Consider the following 6,341-nt stretch of genomic DNA (forward strand, 5'->3'; position numbering starts at 1 on the left):
GTCCGGCGACAGTTCAAAGACCGGAACCTCCAAAGACGGGCCACAGTCCGGAACCTCCAAAGACGGGCCACAGTCCGGAACCTCCAAAGACGGGCCACAGTCCGGAACCTCCAAAGACGGGCCACAGTCCGGAAGTGGTTTCTTCCTTGCTGAGCGGCCTTTCAGGTTATGTCGATACAGGATTAGTTTTACTGTGGATATAGATACTTTTGTACCTGTTTCCTAAAGCATCTTCACAAGGTCCATTGCTGTTGTTCTGGGATTGATTTGCACTTTTCGCACCAAAGTACGATCATCTGTAGGAGACAGAACTTGTCTCCTTCCTGAGCGGTATGATGGATGCGTGGTCCCATGGTGTTTATACTTGCGTACTATTGCTTGTACAGATGGACGTGGTACCTTCAGGCATTTGGATTTTTATTTATTAAAACATTTTTTAACCTTTATTTAACTAGGCAAGTTAGTTAAGAACAAATTCTTATTTTCAATGACGGCCTAACAGTGGGTTAACTGCCTGTTCAGGGGCAGAACGACAGATTTGTACCTTGTCAGCTCGGGGGTTTGAACTCGCAACCTTCCGGTTACTAGTCCAATGCTCTAACCACAAGGCTACCCTGCCACCCCAAATTGCTTCCAACAAGACTTGTGGAGGTCTACAATTTTTTTGAGGTCTTGGCTGATTTCTTTAGATTTTCCAATGATGTCAAGCAAAGAGGCACTGAGTTTGAAGGTAGGCCTTGAAATACATCCACAGGTACACCTCCAATTGATTCAAATTATGTCAATTATGTCAATTATCAGAATAATCTAAAGCCATGACATCATTTTTTAGAATTTTCCAAGCTGTTTAAAAGCACAGTCAACTTAGTGTATGTAAATTTCTGACCCACTGGAATTGTGACACAGTGAAATAATCTGTCTGTAAACAATTGTTGGAAAAATTACTTGTGTCATGCACAAAGTAGATGTCCTAACCGAATTGCCAAAACTATAGTTTGTTAAAAAGACATTTGTGGAGTGATTGAAAAACGAGTTTTAATGACTCCAACCTAAGTGTATGTAAACTTTCGAATTCAACTGTATGTGAACTTCTGACCCACTGGAATGGGTGCAAGAAATGAAAGCTGAAATAAATCATTCTCTCTACTATTATTCTGAGATTTCACATTCTTAATATAAAGTGGGGATCCAATCTGACCTGAGACAGGGATTTTTTACCAGGATTAAATATCAGGAATTATGAAAAAACACATTTAAATGTATTTGTGTAATGGGTGTCGTCGTCGGATGAGGAATAATCGGACCAAAGCGCAGCGTGGTAACTGTTCATGCTTTTTACTTAAACTGAACACTATAACAAAGAGAATAAACGAAACCGAAACAGTTCTGTCTGGTGCAGACACAAAACAGAAAACAACTACCCACAAAAACCATGTTGGAAAAAGCTACCGAAGTATGGTTCCCAATCAGAGACAACGATAGACAGCTGTCCCTGATTGAGAACCATTCCTGGCCAAAACAAATAAATAGAAAAAGGAACACAGAATGCCCACCCAAATCACACCCTGACCAAACCAAAATAGAGACATAAAAAGCTCTCTAATGTCAGGGCGGGACAATTTGGCTAAGGTGTATATAAACTTCCGACTTCAACTGGACATAGACACACTGGCTTTACACACTGTCGTTAGTAAAGACTGAAAAAAGGGGCCTAGACAGCTGCCCTGGAGAATTCCTGAGGAACTCAGGAGTGTGTGTGTTTGTTTATAATGCATCTTGCCACATATTGGGAGTTGTTGGTCCTTGCAGCCTCCAGAAATGCATCGCCTGGAGGGAAAAACACATCCTTTTAGTATCTTTAGCAGGTAGACCGCACACACACACCTTTAATATCAGAGTCTTTCTTGAGGCAAACGGCCACGGTTGCAGCGGACAGCAGAAGCCAGTCCATAGGGGTGGCTGCCTCTCACTCTCTCCCCCGGTCCTTCTGCCACTCTGCTCCCAGTACTGGTTGTTGGTGCGCCCCATGGAAGCCAGAGAAGCCCAGGAACTCCTGCGACCCTGGAGGCCAGAGAAGCCCAGGAACTTCTGCGACCCTGGAGGTCAGAGAAGCCCAGGAAATTCTGCGACCCTGGACGTCAGAGAAGCCCAGGAATTCCTGCGACCCTGGAGGTCAGAGATCCACCTGGGGACCATGTAGTAGTACTCTGGGGTTTTGCTTCCTTGCTCAGAATTCCTCTACGGGAGACACGAGAGGTGGAAACAATGGGGTTCCGGTTGGTGTCCGCTTTCTCGAGGATGGTGTGTTTCCTCACGTTGTCCTTTGTGCTTGTCTGGAATACATCATGGGGAAAGGCTGCTTGACCTTCGCATGAAGTTCTGGGCGGGAACCGACAACAATATGGAGGGAAAACACGGGAACCGTGAAACGTTGAGCCTGATAATAGTCCTTTAATTGAAGTCTACTGCTGCTATTCCTCCTACAGACCGTTATTTACCCTGTGATGGTTGACTGCAGTGACAGAACAAAAACAACAGCAGCATGGATGTCAATGGAACATGAACTGCATCATGGGAATAGTATTTTTTTCCTACAGAAACTAACTGGCTCTGCTTCCTGGTATCACAGAATGCTACTCCAGCACATCTTATGATAGTTTACTCAGGATTTATTCATAGTCTTAAAATGTTCCACATGCAAGTTCATCGAAAGCAACTTCCACATTATTTAAAAAACTGTTTTTATTCTAATTTATAGCAAACAAAACAACTTTCTCCTTGACCATGATTCACCACCAGATGGCGTCCAGATTCTGTGGCATTGCGGAGGCTGGATAAAGTAACAAACAGGAGTTGTGTTGCAGCAGTCAGCAGTCAGCAGTCACTACACACCACTCACTAGGCCTAATACATGCACCGTCCAATTGACAACAGAGGCTGGTTCTGGTCACCTATTCCACACGATATGGGAGCTGAGGAAATGTACCATGTACATTCAATAGGAAAACAACATGTTTGCTATTCTGTACTGTAGGCAAAGAGGAAAAGTGGAGACATCTATAACCAAGAGTCAAACATTTTGATCACATTTGATCATATATCACATTCAAATGTAACTTTACAGGCCGGCTTTCATATTGGCTACATATCACAAGACCCTTTTGACCCACAGTTGATCACCCTGTAAAATATATTTTCTTTACTTTTGGTATTTTTCAGAACAGCTACTCTATAAACCTACTTGACCACATGACCTCACCTTACAGTAAAAAAAAAGAAAGAAAGTATTGCTGTGAAACCAAAATTCCAAAGAAGTTTCTGTTTTGTAGTAACAACATACAATTTGAATGTAAGGGCGGCCCAATAGCCTAATCCTCAAAGGAGAAATCATATGCAGAATGTAACGTTCATTTGCTGGTCCCTTGAGAAAGTATTGACGAAGACTATGGGGCTGTTCTGGCCAATGTTTGAAAAAGAATCATTTTAACAGTTTGCTCTGTGTTTGCTTCCTGTGTGAGTCACTACCAGGTGTGGGTGAGAGAACATGGCTTTTCCAAGAGAGGGAAATGGTTTTCCTTTTTCAGAGTTTAAAAAGTTTAGAGATTTTCTCCACCTGAGCAGAAAAAGCACTGGTGTCATTTCTCCAAACCCAGAGCCCCCACAGCGATAGCTCAAAGCCAAGAGGAAACGTGTCACTCTTGCTTTATTATGTCTCCACATTGAACTGTGTTCTGTTCCCAGACTAATAAATATACAGTCATTAAAACTGTACCCAGGCCTGATTCATCAGATACCAGAATAAGGGACTTATTCAGGCATACAGTATTAGAGACAGGTGGGGTATCATTCAAATATATTTTATATTTATAGATTTATATCTTGTCAGGGATTGACATTAAAGTCTTAAAGGCACTTGCCCATCACTTGCCTGCAAATCCCAGCCCCCCCCCCCCTTGTGACAGCAATAATAGCTCTATATAATACTGTACGCTTTCATGCATTTGTTCTGGATTTGGGGACTGTGAAAAGACCCCTGGTGACATGTCTGGTGGGATAAGTGTGTGTGTGTCAGAGCTGTGTGTAAATTGACTATGCAAACAATTTGGTATTTTCAACACATGAATGTTTCTTATAAAAAGAAGTGATGCAGTCAGTCTCTCCCCAACTCTGAGCCAAGAGAGACTGACAGGCATAGTATTTATATCAGCCATCTGATTACAAAGAAGAGCAAGACGTGCTTCTCTGTTCTGGGCCAGCTGCAGCTTAACTAGGTCCTTCCTAAATCTAAATCAAATCAAATATTACTGGTCACATACACACATACGCTGATGTTATTGCGGGTGTAGCGAAATGCTTGTAAATCTCGAATTCCTTGCAACACTCCACGTGAATGGACAATAATCAAGACAAGACTAAACTAGAGCCTGCAGGACTTGCTTTTGGGAGTGTTGTGTCAAGAAAGCAGAGCATATCTTTATTACGGACAGACCTCTCCCCATCTTTACAACCATTGAATCTATATGTTTTGACCATGACAATTTACAATGTAATTAAGGTACCGCCAAGTAATTTAGTCTCTTCAACTTGTTCCACAGCCACACCATTCATTACCAGATTCAGCTGAGGTCTAGAATTTAGGGAATGATTGTACCAAATACAATGCTCTTAGTTTTAGAGATGTTCAGGACCAGTTTATTCCCTGTTTATTCTCTGTCTTAGGTCAGTTAGGATCACCACTTTATTTTATGAATGTGAAATGTCAGAATAATAGTAGAGAGAATGATTTATTTCAGCTTTTTTTTTCTTTCATCACATTCCCAGTGGGTCAGAAGTTTACATACTCAATTAGTATTTGGTAGTATTGCCTTTACATTGTTTAACTTGGGTCAAACATTTTGGGTATCCTTCCACAAGAGTCAGGTTTGTAGGCCTCCTTTCTCGCACACGCTTTTCAGTTCTGCCCACACACTTTCTACAGGATTGAGGTCAGGGCTTTGTGATAGCCACTCTAATACCTTAACTTTGTTGTCCTTAAGCCATTTTTCCACATCTTTGGAAGTATGCTTGGGGTCATCGTCCATTTGGAAGACCCATTTGCGACCAAGCTTTAAGGGAGCACCCCCCACTGATGTCTTGAGATGTTGCTTCAATATAGCCACATAATTTTCCATCGTCATGATGCCATCCAATACTGTGGATATAGATACTTGTGTACTGTGTCCTCCAGCATCTTCACAAGGTCCTTTTACTGTTGTTCTGGGATTGTTTTGCACTTTTCACACTTTTCTCTAGGAGACAAAACACGTCTCCTTCCTGAGCGTTACGATGGCTGCGTGGTCCCATGGTGTTTTTACTTGCGTACTATTGTTGGTACAGATGAACATGGTACCTTCAGGCATTTGGAAATTGCTCCCAAGGATGAACCAGACTTGTGGAGGTCTACCATTTTTGTCTGAGGTCTTGGCTGATTTCTTTTTGTTTTCCCATGATGTCAAGCAAAGAGGCACCGAGTTTGAAGGCAGACCTTGAAATACAACCACAGGTACACCTCCAATTGACTCAAATTATGTAAAGCAGCCTATGGAAGAATTTGAACATTTTCAGCCTCCTGGTATTGTGTACAGATCCTTGCGACATGGGGCCATGCATTATCATTATCCCAGTCTGCTGTTCCCACATGCTTCATGAGGGCCACCATTGTACCTGTTTCCAAGAAAGCTAAGGTAACTGAGCTAAACGACTACCGCCCCGTAGCACTCACTTCCGTCATCATGAAGTGCTTTGAGAGACTAGTCAAGGACCATATCACCTCCACCCTACCTGACACCCTTGACCCACTCCAATTTGCTTACCGCCCCAATAGGTCCACAGACGACGCAATCGCAACCACACTGCACACTGCCCTAACCCATCTGGACAAGAGGAATACCTACGTGAGAATGCTGTTCATCGACTACAGCTCAGCATTTAACACCATAGTACCCTCCAAACTCATCATCAAGCTCGACCCAAACCCCGCCCTGTGCAACTGGGTACTGGACTTCCTGACGGGCCGCCCCCGGGTGGTGAGGGTAGGTAACAACATCTCCACCCCGCTGATCCTCAACACTGGGGCTCCACAAGGGTGCGTTCTCAGCCCTCTCCTGTACTCCCTGTTCACCCACGACTGCGTGGCCATGCCTCCAACTCAATCATCAACTTTGCGGACGACACTACAGTAGTAGTCTTGATTACCAACAACGACAAGACGGACTACAGGGAGGAGGTGAGGGCCCTCGGAGTGTGGTGTCAGGAAAATAACCTCACACTCAATGTCAACAAAACAAAGGAGATGATAGTGG

Source organism: Oncorhynchus gorbuscha, unplaced genomic scaffold, assembly GCF_021184085.1.
Source record: "Oncorhynchus gorbuscha isolate QuinsamMale2020 ecotype Even-year unplaced genomic scaffold, OgorEven_v1.0 Un_scaffold_4364, whole genome shotgun sequence".
Taxonomy (NCBI): Eukaryota; Metazoa; Chordata; class Actinopteri; order Salmoniformes; family Salmonidae; genus Oncorhynchus; species Oncorhynchus gorbuscha.